At 37.4% G+C, this 16,788-nt stretch overlaps 1 protein-coding gene across 2 annotated transcripts in view; it reads left to right on the top strand.

Moving 5' to 3' along the window:
• The first annotated feature begins 2,991 nt into the window (after positions 1-2,991).
• The window catches only part of Zc3h12b (zinc finger CCCH-type containing 12B), a 198,943-nt gene continuing 185,146 nt past the window's right edge, over positions 2,992-16,788 (top strand). For both annotated transcript variants that reach the window (XM_015999686.3, XM_076562321.1), the window contains exon 1: positions 2,992-3,474. The gene's annotated coding sequence lies outside the window, so the exon portion shown is untranslated. The remainder of the gene's footprint in view (positions 3,475-16,788) is intronic.

The following is a 16,788-nucleotide window of genomic DNA, read 5'->3' as shown; positions in this document are numbered from 1 at the left end:
TAACCACTCAAGAATATGTGTAGTATCACTCTGGAGATGTTTTTACTATTTTTTAGAGTAAGTCAATTATTTGAGCAAACATCTACCTCAAATCCCAAGTGAACTTACATCTTAAATTTGCAGTGCCTTGAATGCTACCTATCTGCATGTACTTTTTTTGTGTTTACTCAGTAAATCAGCCTTCTTTCTTTATAATATTTGTGTAGACAGGTCTGTTTGCTGATAGGAGTTATTTCTTTACCAATGTATCATGTGACCAAATGAATACAATTCAGTGTCTAAACCCCAGTGAAAATACTCATCTTTCCTTAATATTTCCTGGCTATCTGGTTACCACAAAGCTTCATTTTAAATTTATGGTCCATTTGAGACTTATATTTCATTAACACTTTAGGATTTTGTAAAGTTCTTTTAGCATGGCATAGTTATATTTATACTTTCTAAAATGTTTAAATCTTTCATTACATTGTCATTCAGCAGACTACATTTTGTAAATATGTACATATTGTTTATACATAGTATTATGTTCAGAATTAATTACATGGTTTGTCTTATAATTGCATACATCAGAAATTTTAAGCCCGATTTTAATAAGATCAATAGCCATCAGAAAATGACACAAAAATGTTTTTTGTATAGCCACTGCTTACATGCCAGTTCTTAGTATTTTAACACTAACATGTGGCTTGGGAAAGATCACCAAATGTTCATGAGTTCACACTTATTTTCTAGATGAACACAGAAAATGTACATAGTCATTTTATACATTTCTTTTTTGCTATCACAGTATATTCCATATTTATTACACAACTGACAATAAAAACAACTTTTAGCACAAGAATGCCAATTTATCTCACCCATCCATCTTTTTCGAACACAAAATATCCTTGCAGACCAAAAGAAATTTTTTTTAAACAACCATCACTTTATCTCACACAGGGATGCAAACCCTTCCTTAATAGCTTAGAAAGCACCTTGTATTGCTAGAGATAGACATCTAGTCCAAATTAATAAAATATATTTTAAAACATTACAACTCTAACCATAGAGAAACAAATCCATACCATTAGTCAAATGAACAAATACAAATATTTTCAGCCAGTGGACACAGAAAGAATACGAATATGTCAATAGCAAGGGGAAAGAAAATGGTTGGCCAATAAAGATCTTTCCTTTAATTTCACAAGAAAAAATCTTGGAGTTGAAGCAATATTAATACAATGCCCTTAACCTCCACTTTCTTAAAATGAAAGCTGAGCTGCCACCTTGCTACTGAGCAAGAGAATCTTACAGTATATCCACAGAGGGCCACTAGGGTAGAGAGGGTGAGCCTTGTTAAAACAGTGGATTACTTTTCCCATGGGAAAGAATAGGCAGCTGAACCAGGTGGGTAAGCTCTGGTAAAGGATATAGATTGGGCACCAGATTCCAGAATACAGACCATCTAGGACATGCCTGCTTGTAAATCATCACCTTTGGAAGCAGCATATAGAATTTACAGTAAGAATGAATGTGGTTCACCTGCCCAGAACGCTGGCTGCACTGAGCCAGCTGGTTCCCTTTATAAACAGCTCGGGATTCGACAACAACAGAATGCAGTTGGCTCAACATTCGGGTCTCCCCCACTCTTAGTGTCCCGTGCTCCCTGGGCCCGAACTGTTGGCTGCACTGCAGTCTTCCACACTACGTCACAGTGCCTCAACAGGCTGCGTCTAAGAAAGCCAAACAGCCCAACACTACTTTTGGAGAATGCACCTCCCGTTGATTGACACATGCATAACAATTCCAGGCGGGTAACTATTTGAATTGTCAACCCTAACTACTTAAAACTATGCATTCAGATTTGCTTGCGATGGTATTACTGCAGTTGTGATTCTGCAGGGATCACCTCTTATCTACTCATCCCTCAGCAAGTTTTCCCTTCAACAATCCTAATTCTTCCATATTTCTTTCCATTTGTCCAAAACAACAGCATCACACCCCTAATAATACTGTTTTCCTACAAAAGTTGACCTCTTGGCTTTTCTTCCACCACCACGCAGATTGGCCCCAGCATACTAGGACAAACTGAGGTGTTTCAGACATTCTGTTCAAGGTCAAGTATAGAGCCCAACTGCAGACAAGTGGATCGGGGCTTCTGGGCACCCAGCTTGCTCCCTGTTCCACCATGCAGCAAAATGGGATGAGTTTATTCTGTGAGTTGTTAACCAGCGAGCCTGAGGCACTCAAGTGCACTCACTGGCCAGATGTTCTTGTACCTCATCAAAGGCCCTCAGTGTTCCAGCAGCCTGTGATTTTATACATTTCAATCTGAGAAACTGCAAAACTGGTCTACAGCTGGGTGACTAAAGCCTGGTGTTAGAATTAAATCAGACTACACTTGGAGGACTTTGCTAAGCTGGAATGTTCAATCAGGATGTGTACTTTGTCTTGTCTTGTACACAGTGATGAGCCATTGACAAATAGCTCTGTGTCACAGTAGGTTATGTATGTTAAGTGGTTTACACACTTTCTCTCTTCATCCTTGTAAGTATTCAGTGGGCACCACCATATTTCTCATTTTACAGATGAAGAAACGGATTTAGAGAGATTAGTTATCTAGCCCAAGGAAAAGAGCAGAAATACAAATTTGGTTTTATTTCCAAAACCCATTCTCCTAACCAGAGGCAAGTGAGAGATGGGACTTTTATAAAGATCACTCTGGTAGAAGTATGAGAAAAGACTGCATGAAAACAAATCAAAACACATTCTCTATAGCTCAGATGCCTATATGCTAGTGGATCTCATCCTAAGTCTCCAGGCCTCTCCATTTCAGAACATCCTGGACCTCTCCTCACCATTCTCTGACCTTGACATTAGAGCCTACCTAAGAAGTGGAGTTTTGTTCACTTTTTTTAGGTCGCGGACCAACTGGTTTGAGCTCAGACAGCCGCACCAGTGGTCCCCGGCGGGGTGGGGCGCATGCGCGCGGTTGCTAAGAAACGGCGATCCAGGCGCCGCGGTGGTAACTGCGCCGGGGCTGTGTGTGTAGGCAGCAGCGCCAGAGGAAGAGGAGCACGAGGATGCAGCTGCGACCGTGGCCCCAAGAGGGAGCAGCCACTGTTCTGTGGTCGCGGGGGCCACGAAATTGGAATTAAGCCTGGGGGTCCTGTTGTTGAGGGGACCAGGGCAGGCGATCCTGCCCCAAGCTCCGGCCTAGTATCCGGGAAGAGTTCGGTCCGCTGGGCGAAGGCCTGCCGCCTTTGCTTCCTCCTGGCCCTCCAAGTCGATGGTGGTGAAGTTGGTGGCCGCCAGAGGCACAAGCACCAGGCTGCTTCTCATGCACCGAGCGCCTTTCTGGCCCTGCTTGGACAGCTGCGACGCCGCCTCCTCTCGCCGGTGGATCCCACCCTCAGCGGCGGGGGAGGGGGAAAGTTTTCCCCTCCGCAGGGGCTGTGTGGTGCAGGGCGACAACAAGATCTTAGGAGAGTAGGGGTGAGTAGTGGCACCGCAGTCGCCTGGTGCTGGAGCTGTTTTCTGGTTTCAGGGTCTCTGGGGCCCCAGCAGGTCAGTGAAGCTCTGCTTTCTCATTCAGAAGCTTCCGACACCCTTCCTGCATCTGCTCGCGAGTAATTTCTTCCAGATAGTTTTGCTTCTCAAAGGCACCACTTTCTGATCTCAACCCTGGCTTCCAGAAACATAGTGTCGGTGATTAAGGCCTGGCAGTGCTTCTTAGATGCTGATGATTCTGAGTACAGTCATGCACCTTGGTCTCTGATTTCTAGACAGATTCTCCTAGTGCCCGGTTCACCCATTTCCCCTTGCTCTAACTGTGCCTCTGACTCTTGGTCTCCGGGGACAGTCTGACCTGACCTCAGGCTAGTTAAGAGCCCATCCTCCACATTGCTGTTGCTTCATGACTGAAGAATTGACCAGATAGCGTGAGTGTTGCCTTAATTTTCCGTATTCTTTATACTCATGTGTCATCAGCTTCTGCAAACCATTTGCCTAGCTCCTGACTCCTAACATGTAAAACTAGGCAGATACTAGTTGTGTTAAATAATAATAATAATCATGATAATAAGACAAAACTAGTAACATGTTCTATTTGACAATCGAAGTACCACCACACTTGAGAAGTAGACAAAGTCGATGATTGACAATAGAGGGAACACGTTTTACAAAGTACTCTTCATCCAGAGTGACTCACTTCTGCATTTAAAAATGTGTTCATGAAACTTAAGATGCTCCTAATAAAAATACGGATAGCTGTGATCTATTTGTTCTTCTTAAAGTAGGCTACAGTTGCAAATAGTCACTTCCCCAAACTTTAGCATGAGGCACCTGAAGTGAGAGTTTGGATACCATGATACCATGATTAGATAAGGTTCTAAAGTTACAAGGTGTTTTGACAATAGTTATTTTGAGGTGTGAGACTGCTTTTTAAAAAGCAGATGACTGAGAAAATTCCCAACTGACCCTTTTCAAAAGTGAACTCAATTTGAATCGATGTGTAATTTTAATTGTGAGGCACTTCTGTGGGCTGACAAGGAAAGATGGGTTCTTTTATTTCACACTCTTCCATCCTGACAGTTTTAAGCCATTTCAGGTCTCTTATCTAAAAAGAAGTAGTGAGAAAGAGCACAAGGATGGGAAAGCTAAATTTAGTTTTCACTAACCCCTTTAAGCTAAAGAACTTTAACAAGGATGTAGATGCCATTTGTGATTAGGTAACTTTGGCTAGTGAATCTGCCAATTTTAAATGTAGCAATTTAACACTGCCAATTTTCTGATAGTTTTAGGTAAAATGCTTTGTATTGATTGCTTTTGTGTCTGAGATGCTCTTGTGTTTAATGTACAATACCAGGGAAAAATAGTTTTCTACCTTAGTGTGAATTATCTGCTGTGCTCTTGATTTCAAACTTAGAGGTGGGCTTCTGTTTGGGAAAGGTCTTGAATTCTACCTTAATAGTTTGAAATACTATTAGATCTGAAGGAAAAGACTTCTATGAACATGAATGTGACCACATAGTAACCACATATCCCAGAGCATTCACACAGACTGTCATAATCACATGATAAAATAATATTTTGTTTTGCAAGTGCTGTTAAGGAATTTGATCACTAAACTCTGGAATGAAGCTTGTTTTTTTTTTTAAATTTTATTTACAGAGACTTTTATTAAGCCTTTATTTTCTAGATTCTATTCAGTGTCCATCACTGTGGTGGAAATTGAAGAGAGTAGATTAGAAACAGGTCTCAGGGTCTGTTGGTATCTAGCATACACTAGAAGCATAAGGCTCTGGGTCCGATTGCCAGTAACCAGTAACTAAAATTTAAAAAAAGACACCAATAGAAACAGTTCTGAGGAATTCAGCTGCAGATAAGATATATGAATCAGAACATAGAAAAGTACAGAATAAGAGCTGAAAAAATTAAGACTATAGGGGAATCACCAAAGGCTAAGGGTTGTCTGAGAAAGCTTCATCTGAAAGTTATATTTGTTCTTGAAATTGTAGGCTTTGTTAGAAGGAGGAAAAGTTCATCACATTACCATTAGATTAATTAAAAGGAGGAAAGATTGCCTATAAGAGTTAACTTTCTTGAAGTGAGCAAACTTCTTATGCTATATTATAATTTAATAAATTAGATACTAATAACTTTGCAATGTACATAATATAGAAGTTAGTTTACAATCATCCTATCCTGGGGCATGTGAGAATGTTTTGTAAAAAGATACAAATAATTAAGTTAGCGTATTTTATAAATGTGTATTTTCATTGCATAGTAAAACATGATTATCATCCAAGTGTTTTATACAAGACTAGTATAATAAATAGAACCTTATATTATTAATATTCTCCAAAGTCTATTTCCAGATAAATTCTATGAGCAACATGAATTTTGATTCATTAAATTATATAAATTCATTTATCATATACTGCCTTGTATGATAAAGGGAAGGGCTATATTAGGGTCTTCAAATTGTGTTAAAGTTCTAATATGTTAATGTATATGTTAATATTTGGCAAGTAACGTATGTTTAAACTTCAATCATAAACCTTTATAAAACTTATTTTAGTGCATGTTAACAGTTCCTAGGTTTTGGTCAGCCATTGTAAACTAATGTTCTCATATAGAAAAATAACAAACCATACTGCAATTAGAGATGATTGCTGATTTACTCTAATTTCTTTCACAAATTTTATTGCATTTGTATAAATGCAATATGAATTCAGTAAAAACTATTTTTTTCTTTATTAAAATATTATTTATTCCACCTTTTGTCTTTCTAGTATTTCTTTGTCTGACCACCACTATTACTACATCGTATCATAACAAACCATACATAATTAAAACCACGTAAAGGGTAGAGTTGCACCCTCAAATATTAAACAACCATTTTAGACAACACATATTTGGTAATGGATCCAGAACATCATTTATCAAACATTGTAGGGAAAGTTTTCATTTTTGTATTATAAAAGGAGAGGCCAGATAGCATTTGCTACAGAAATGAGGTAAGAAGGAATATTTCAAGCTGTTTAAATCATTTTCTGAAAGAGACTTCCTCCACTGTCAGAGAGCTTGGATAGCCTCCTGGTCAGTCATCTGGAAGCAATTCTTCACATAATTGATGAACTTGGCTTCTACTTTGGAAAGAGAACCACCCTTTCCTATACTTGCTTGCAATCTTGCTTTAATTGTTTTTGGTGTTTTAGGAAGATTTTTCCATTTTTTTTTTAAGGATCTTGGTTTTCATAGTATTTTAGTCTTTTCCATGCTGGTATGAATTTTCTACATTTGTATCTTGTAATTTTCTGCACGTGGTATCTTGTACAGATTTCTTCACTGGAGCTTTGCTTTCCTCCTTGTACTGGTTGGCTTTTGTCCACTTGACATAAGCTATAGTCATCTGAGAAGAGGGAAGGAACCTCAATTAAGAGCCATAAGATCAGGCTGTAGGCAAGCCTTTAGGGCATTTTCTTACTTAGTGATTGATGGGGGAAGGCCCAACCCATTGTGGGTGGTGCCACCCCTGGACTGGTGGTCTTTGGTTCTATAAGAAAGTAGGCTGAGCAAGCCATGCGGAGTAAATCAGTAAGCAATACCCCTTCATGGCTACTGTATCAGCTCCTGTCTCCAGGTTCTGCCAGAGTTCCTTCTCCAGCTTCCCTGGATGATAGACTACAAGCTATTAGATGAAATATACTCCTCCCCAAAACATGTTTTTTGGTCATGGTGTTTTGTCACAGCATTAGAAATCCTAACTATAACAATCCTTCTCTTCATGGTCATCTTGTTTATCAACAACTTTTCCTTTTTTTTGTGTGTGGAATCTTTCTACCACTGCCAGGAGGCAGATCACTTTCCAGTTATACTTAAGAATTTTGCATGCTCTTAATCTTCATCTTACTCTGCATCCTCTTCCACAGCTGCTAGGTGCTGTCTACTAGTATGCACAGGTCCTGACCCATACATCAACCTGAAGACCACAGGTCGTATAATTTCAAAGTCCCCAAGGGAAACTGTCAGTTTCACAGACATTTTCAAAGTTGCCAGTGTTAATTTTAACTTTGTCCTTAATGTATGGTTCAATATGTTGTTAATATATGATTCAATTCTCTAGCAATGCTGGACAGTTGCAATAATCTGTAGCTGCCAGTCAGCCATGAGAGGAAAAAAAACAGTACTCTGCAGTGTACTGTGTTGCTACACTGATGTTCAGTAGGTTATGTGCATTAAGTCCAGTTTTTATTCACAAAGTTTTGAACTTTTGATTGAGTTATTGAGATGTAACCATATCACAAGTTGAAGATCATCTGCATTATATCAAAAAAGTTGTATGTCCCCTAACATAACTTCACATTTTAGAATTACAGAAACAAAGAATATGCATATTTGCTTCAAGAAGCAATAGACCCAAACTTCAAATTTGAGGCCTCTTGTATTTTTCATTTGTTATCTTTTTCTGAACACAGTAGTATTACTTGATAAGTTTGTTACTAACAAGCAATAATTCACTGTTTCTAGGCTCAGCAAATATTGTTGTTTCATAAAATTGTCATTTCATTGTTACTGATGGTTGAGTGTTGGGTGGAGTGTTTCTAGTTTCTTGGCCTCTTATTCAAAGACTTGAAATACACTGATTGCAAAGTAGCAGGGGATCTTTATTCAAAGCAAAGTCAAGAGTGACAGCGGGCTACATGAGTGAAAGAGTACTCAATAGACTTCTGATTATAGTTGGATGATTCCTTTTGTATGCCTTTTAAAAATGCTCCTATTCTAAAGTATAATCTTTATGTTGTCAGTGGACTGAAGATTTTCTGCTTGAGAACATGTCTAAAATTTTGTGATGAGAGCTTATTGGAATCATAGCCTTTATCCAACAATTCTCTTTGGATTAAATTGTCCTAAAGATACTGATAGACATTTCAATATGAAAAGAAGAGCAAAGAGTGGAATTCATTCTTCAAGTACTTTAACAACAAACTAAACAGATACTTTCACATGTAAATTGTAAATTAATATTTATAAGGAACACAGAGTTCTCATTATCTTTTTATGACTTGTTAGTGCTCTTTGAACTATTATCATCCTAAAGATACCAATTCATTCTAGTTTCCTAGTTACAAGTGCATCGCTGAAGTTAATTTTGTCACTCTTTTATTTTGTGATAGAATTTTTGTAACACTTTGTAAAATGCCATAAATTTTAATTGAAACCTGAAATTGAATTTTCACAGTTTAATAATGAGAAGAATGGACATTTTATACTAATGGTTGCTAAAACGATTATATAGCAAGTGTTAGTGTCTCTATATCATTTTATAGCCCTGAATTATTGAACTTTTGATTAAACTCACTTAATTGCTGAGGATATTATTTGTATTCACTCTCACTTCTGAACTACGCAAGTTTTATAAAAGATGCACAAACATGCACATATCTACATACAGAGTATATTAGTTATTTAGAAAGACTCCCTGATAGTCTGAAAAGGTATGTGTGTATAAGATAAACTATTTTTACAGCTGAGTAATTTGACTGAAAGTTGTTTGGAGGAACTTTATTATTCATGCTTTAAAAAAAAAGTACTGTGTCTAACTGAGGGGAATGAATCGCTAGGTTATTTATTTATTTGGTTTTTGCAACAGGATTTCTCTGTGTGTAACAGCCCTGGCTGTCCTGGAACTCATTTTGTAGATCAGACTGGGCTCAGACTCACAGAGATCCACCTGCCTCTGCCTCCTGAGTGCTGGGATTGAAGGCATGTGTCATCAGACATGAATAACTAGGTTTTTATTTTAAAAACAAATAATTTTCTTTGTTGAAGAAAGTAAATTGGAGTTTCTGGGATGACATATATCTTCTTTCATCCATACATTCAAAGTCCATTATTTCATATTCACAATGTAAACTTCATATTGTCATTTTGTTACACTTAGGATTTTAAAAAATTTTATAATAAAAGGACACTCTTTTATGTTTTTCCATTCTGTCTTATTGTCAGTATTTTGTATTTATATAGTAACTTTGAAGATGAATTCAGAATAAAAATTCCCATTTTTATGGTATTTCTTGACATTTACCTGAAACTACTTTAATATATATTAAATATCTATAATTTAATATACAATAATATATAGTATAATATAACATTATACACAGAGAGAAGCTTTAAAAATAGAGGGGAAACTGCAGCTGGGATGTAAAACAAACAAACAAACAAATAAATATTAGTTGTCTCCATATGTTTTTGTCAAACATCCTTAGTGTTATTTATCCCTTTGCCCACACCTCTTCTGCCCTATCTTCTAATCCCCCTCCTCACTTTTTTTTTTTTGTTTGGTTTTTCGAGACAGGGTTTCTCTGTGCAGTTTTGCGCCATTCCTGGAACTCGCTTTGGAGACCAGGCTGGCCTCGAACTCACAGAGATCCACCTGGCTCTGCCTCCCGAGTGCTGGGACTAAAAAGGCTTGCGCCACCACCGCCCGGCCCCCCCTCCTCACTTTAAACCCCACATTATTTCACTTTCTCAAACTGGAAACTAGTTCACATATGAACTGTGACATAAGATTTTAATTACAGAGGCCATATATAATTGCATATTTGGCTTTTTATTTGTATCCTTTTTTTCTTTTGGTTTGAGATAGAGTCTTATGTAGTCCAAGTTAATAGCTGAGGATGACTTTGGCTTCCACTTTCCAAGGGCAGAGATTACATCTAGCTGGAATGTATCAAATACTAATTTATTTAATGGTTACTGCTGAACTTAACAGACATATATATTCAATCTCATTCCTCTATATACATTGAAGGCTACTAATTATTAGATTGTCTTTATTTATTATCAGTTTACTAAATTTTTTATTATATATATATATACACACATTTTAAAACTTTTATTTTATGTGCATTGTTGTTTTGCCTACATGTACGCCTGTGTGGGTGTCAGATCTCCTGGAATTTGAGTTATAGACAGTTGTGAACTGCCATGTGGGTGCTGAGAATTGAAGCCAGGTCCTCTGGAAGATTAGCTCATGCTTTTAACTGCTAAGACATCTCCCCAGCCCCCAGTTTACTTAATTTTAATGTATTGTGACATTATTGCTGCTAATTAGTCTGAATACCTATGATTTCATAGAAACGTAAAAACTGAGGTATAGGACCTGGAAAGATGGCTCAGTGGTTATGAGCACTGGCTGCTCTTCTAGAGGACCCAGGTTCAAATCCCAGCACTCATATGGCAGTTCACAACTGTCTGTAATTTCAGCTTCAGGGGATTTAACACCATCACACATACAGGCAAAACACTGATGCACATACAATAAAAATAAATAAATATTTGAAAAAATTGAGGCATAAAAATAAGTATTAGATTTTATACTTTAGTTCTTCTTAATTTTCAATAATTTGGGGGAGAATAAGTCTCAAATGGTTGAAAATGTGAATTTTTATGAACTGGTATGTCTTATGATTTACTTTTACTTGTAGTAATCACAATTTGGTTAGTCTTTAGGGATATTAGTAAATAGATGAGAATGATTTGTAGTTAATACATCAATGGATAATATAAAAATATATTTCTAAAGCACTTAAAGATATCTTTAAGTAGTTTAAATGTCTATTCTCCAATTTTATTTATTGATTAACAAATCTTAATGTAAAAAATTCACAAATTTAATTTCAGCCACTTTTGAAATTTTAATAAATTTTAACATCAGTGTGTTCCAAATTGCAAGACAAAATTTCATAAATTTGCATTCTACTAATCAAGAATTTGTTATAGTCTGGGTAGATGTAGCAGTCACACTATTTTTTTTTCTAGATTGTCAACCCTATGTTAGTCATGGATGATGCTGTACAGGAAAAATAATCATAGTCCTATCGGAGGTTGAGAAATTAGAGTTTCTTTTTGGCATCAGAAACTGATATTGGATACAAGTAAGTGCTAAGAAGAATTAGAGTATGGACAGTGTACTTTAGGTTTAATGTACTTTCAAACATCTGAGTATTCTTTCCTAACTAGGACGCTGGATGCATAGTACTGTGAAAGAGATTCGAATAGTAGTTCAGAAAATTTGAGAATCTTTATTAGAAATGCTTGGGGCAGAAGTGTTTCAGATTTTGAAATTTTTCAGAAATTAGAATATTTGCATACATTTGTGGATTGATTATCTCTAATTCAAAAATCAGAAATCTATTATCATATATCTAAGACCAAGCATTACTGTCATTGTAAGGAAGTATTTGAATGTTGGAGCATTTCAGGTTTTGAACTTTCATATTAGTGTTAAAATGTGATGAAAGAAAATTTAAGACAATATTCATTGCAAACTCTTTTCAGATGTGGAAAGTGCAGTGGAAGCCAGGTGGCGGTGACACATGCCTTTAATCCCAGCACTCAGAAGGCAGAGCCAGGCGGATTTCTGGGAGTTCAAGGCCAGCCTGGTCTACAGAGCGAGATCCAGGACAGGCATGCATCAAAAACTACAAAGAAAAACGCAGTCTCGAACCCTCCCCCCCAAAAAAGAAAAGAAAGTGCAGTGGAAATATAATCTGAACATAAACTCTTAAACATTTGTAAACACATACATTTTTATTGAGTCATCAGAAGGGAGAAAGTAAAGTGCACATTAAACGTTGCACCCCATAATCTTATTATACTTATAGTGCTGCCAAGGATCTGAAAATAATTAAACTCTAGGACTTTCTTCCTCAGTTCTAAAGTCACAAATTGAATGAATCAAGTGTGGTGGCTTAAACTTGTAATCTCTATATTCAAAATGCTGAAGCAGAAAGATGGCTCTGAGTTTAAGGCAAGCTTGACATACATAATAAATTATAGGCTAGCCTGGGCTACAAAGTGAGCCCCTATCTCAAAAAATAAAAATGTTAATACTGATAGACTTGTATTATGATGCAATAAGACCATAAACTTAAAACTTCTGATGTTCTTGGATTAAAGTCTTCTGACCCAAAGGTAACTTCTACTCCAGTGAACTTGGACAAGTTAACGTTAACACAGCACAGCCAGGGAAACATGATAAATAATAGTTGCAGGAGGCTTACGATTTACTGCAGATACTTTTCCAAGAGGGTATAACAGCCGGGGAGCAACAGCATGCACTATTTGGATTAATTGCAATTGGAATAGAAATTCAGCTCAGTTGTTTTTTTTCCTTCTTCCCTTCCCCCAGTCTCTTCCCCTACCTCTCCTCTCCCCCAGATGCACCCCTACTCCCCACCCCCTGTCACCCTACTTCTTCTCCCAGGCCTCCCAGGGATATCAACTAAACATAGCACAAGCTACAATAAGACTAGGTACATACCATCACATCAAGGCTGAACAAGGCAACGTAGTAGGAGGGAAAGGGTCCTGCAGGCAGGCCAAAGAGTCAGAGACATTCCCTACTCCTGCTCTTGGGAGTCCCACAAGAAGAACAAGCTACTCAGCCATAACATATATGTAGAGGACCTAGGTCAGACCCTCATGAATTTTGGTCAGTTGATTCAGTGGCCTGTGTTTCTCTGGTATTCCTGAACCCTCTGGTTCCTCCCATCCTTCCTCTCCCTCTTCTGCAGGACTCCCAGAGCTCTGCCTAATGTTTGACTACAGGACTCTGCATCTGTTTTCATCAGTTGCTGGATGAAGTCTCTCAGATCTCTTTGATGAGGATTATGCTAGGCTCCAGTCCCAGAACACTCTGCAGGCAGGACAGGCTGTAGGTTGAAGGTTTTGTGGCTGGGTTGGTGTCCCAATCCCTCCACTTGAGGCCATGCCTAGTTACAGAAAATGCCTGGTTCAGGCTCCATGTCCCCTATATACTAGGAGTCTTTGTTAGGGTTACTCTCATAGATTCCATGGATTTTCCATTGCACCAGGTTTCCACCTCATCCCTGAAATGCCCCCCCCCCAGTTGTAGTCATCTTTTCCTGTACTTCCTCCCCATCCACCCTCCTGTTCCTATCCCTACCCACCCCCAGTTCACCCACAAAATCTATTCTATTTCCCCTTCCCAGGGATATTGTTATCCTTTACTTTATAGCTAATATCCACTAATATCCACTTTAAGTGAGTACATACTATGTTTGTTTTCTGAGTCTGGGTTATCTCACTCAGGGTGATATTTTTCTAGTTCCCATCTATTTGCATGCAAATTTCATGTTTTTTTTTTTACAGCTAAGTAATACTCCATTGTGTAAATGTATCACATTTTTATTTTCCTCAGTTCTAAAGTAACAAATAGAATGAATCAAGTTTGGTGGTATGAACTTGTACTTGCCATACTAAAAAAGCCGAGGCAGGAATATTGCTCTGAGTTTAAGGCCAACTTGACATACATAATAAATTATAGGCTAGCCTGGATGACAAAATGAGCTGCTAATTAGAGTAGAAATTCAGCTCATTTGTGTGTTTTTTTCTTGGTTTTACAAGACAGGGTTTCTCTGCATAATCCTGGCTGGCCTTGAGTTCAGAGATCTGCCTGCCTCTGCCTCCTGAGTGCTGGGATTAAAGGTGTGCACCACCACTGCCTGATTGCTTTATTTGTTTGTTTTTAAATAATTAGCAGTCTTTCCATTTCACTCCAGCTTTGCCATTGCTGTGTCATGTACATGAAACTCTGCTGTATGTTTATTTCTGGATGAGAGAGACTGAAAACGTTTTATAGAGCTAGCCATCCAATGTACAGTAGGAGATCTATTTAATTCTTAGTAGTCCATAGCAATAGAGGTGAGTAGAAGATTAGAAAAAATATTTGGAAAATAACTTTGTGTAAATTTGAGTCTAGGGCTGGAGAGATGGCTCCGTGATTAAAATGCATTGGCTGCCTTTTCAAAGGACCAGGTTCAACTCATGGTAGCTCTCAACTATGTATAACTCCAATTTTAGGGGATTTGATGCCTCCTTCTGATCTCCTCAGGCACCAGGCACACAGGTAGTACACAGACAAATATAAACACCCATCCACATAAAATAAAATAAAATAATTTTTTAAAAGTTGAGGAAAAGTGTATCTTATTTAGGTAAACCTAGAGAATTGGTTAGCTAAAGAACATGGAATTGATAGTGAATTTTCTCATTAAGGAGTAATCCAAACAGATGATGAAGCTGTGGCCAGGATACTTTATATAAAATGTTGGAGCTTTAAGATGTGAATACTTTGTTTTTTCACTGTCCCTTAATTAAATCATTTTGGTAAGTCAGGTATAGAAGTATGTTTGTAGTCCCAGATACTCAAAAGAGTGAACAAGGAAAGACTGCTTGAGTCTATGAGTTTGAGACCAGCCTGGGTAGAATAGGTAGTCTCCATATAAAAAAAAACAAAAACAAACACAAAAACAAAACCATTTTTTTTAATAAATAATAAAGATGTATTTAAACCAGCTTAAAGCAAATGATGCAGATGTATGTATGTATATATACATTTTTATTAATAATATAGAAGATTCTTATGAAACCCAAGAGAAGAAAGTATGGTCTAGGCATATGAGGAACTTCAACTGGGAAGAAAAGCGATCAGTCTCTAAGAAAATTTGTTTGAGATCATATACACACAAGTAACATTATATGTGCTGACCAGGTTATATTTATGAATATGCGCATAGGAAATAACAAAGAAAAAGAGGCCATAAATTTGAGGGAGAGCAAAGGAGTTTCACGGGAGGAGTTGGAGAGGAGAAAGGGAACAGGGAAACTGATGTGTTTATAATTTCAAAAATAAAAAATTATTATTATACACAAAAAGACACTAGAGTCTCTCAATCTGACTATTAGACTATTGATATAATGGACCCCAAATAAATGAGAATTATCTAAGGAATAGCATGATAGGAGAAGGAAAAGACTTCAGACGAAGGGAAATTTGTCTCCTGGAAAGAGATTTCACAAAGTTCTAAAAACTGGTCAGAACAGGAAGAAACTGTATCCCAGATAATAATGAGTCGGTGGTGGGTGGGGAATCACACCTTGACCAGGACTGTTTAGATATTTATATCCTTGGCACTCTGTTGAAACTTTAATTCCACTTCAGAACTTTGAAGATTGACTGGAAGGGCTTGTTTGATCTCCTCATCCCTCTTTCCCAATGTGGCCATATTGAATACATCTCCTTTTTCTGCTTGCCACTATTAAGTTGGCTTTTTTTTATTGTCTTATTGAGGAGAGATGGCTTGACTGATTTGGGAAACATGTTGTGGCCCCTTAAGTTCAATAACATGTACATAAATATATGCATAGTGAATAGTGCATGTGCTATATTTTAAATGAAAAATACAGGAAGTTGAAAACAATATAGAGAAGCAGCCATGTTTATAAATTCGTGAATGTAGCTTTCCTGACATTTCTAAGAGATAATACTTCACAGCCAATTTCCTGTTCCTCTGTTTCTTTTCTCCTGCTGTGATCCCTGAACCCTAGGTTATACATATACATACATACATACATACATACATACATACATACATACACCTCAAAAATAAATAAAGAGACCATGATTTGAAAGAGCAATGGTGTGGTGTGTGGGAAAGGGGAAGGGAGAAACAATGTAATTTTATATTATTTATTTATTTTTATTTCATGTGCATTGGAGTTTTGCCTGCAAGTATGTCTGTATAAGGGTGTTGGATCCCCTGGAACTGGAGCTACAGACAATTGTGAGCTGCCATGTGGGTGCTAGGAATTGAACTCAGGTCCTCTGGAAGAACAGCTGGTGCTCTTAACCACTGAGCCATGTCTCCAGCCCCCAGACACAACATAATTATATTTAAATTTCAGGAAAAAAAAGTACAAATGCACAATATCAACTAGAATGTTGATCATTTTTAGATTTAGATTTCCCATTTTTATAAGCAATTGTTTGTGGTTGTATACATTTTCCACATGTGTAGCTTCTTGCAATCCAACATCAAATGAAGATATTTGATTGTACCATCACCAGAATGCTTTCTCATTTCAGTCCACATCTACCTCCCCTATGCCATTCTGAGACCTCTAACTTCTAATCTTTTCTCTTTCTCAGCAGTAATTTTTTTACATCATGGATATTATACAATGATCTTCTTTCTCTCTGGTAATTTACTTTTCTCTGATGTTTACTTTATCTGATATCAATATATATAGTGTGCTTTTACAAAAACCTACATTTCAGCTCACTGTGGGAATCCTCGCACTTGAGAGACAAAGGCAGCAGGACAGGATTGCTGGCTATCCCAGGCTATTTGACAAAAACATTGCTATTTCCATCCTTTACTTTCAGTATAGCCATGTTACGTTTGAAATAAATGTCCTGTAGGTAGCATATAT

The sequence above is a fragment of the Peromyscus maniculatus genome, chromosome X (genome assembly GCF_049852395.1).
Source record: "Peromyscus maniculatus bairdii isolate BWxNUB_F1_BW_parent chromosome X, HU_Pman_BW_mat_3.1, whole genome shotgun sequence".
Lineage (NCBI taxonomy): Eukaryota > Metazoa > Chordata > Mammalia > Rodentia > Cricetidae > Peromyscus > Peromyscus maniculatus.
This window is presented reverse-complemented; position numbering and strand designations above follow the sequence as displayed.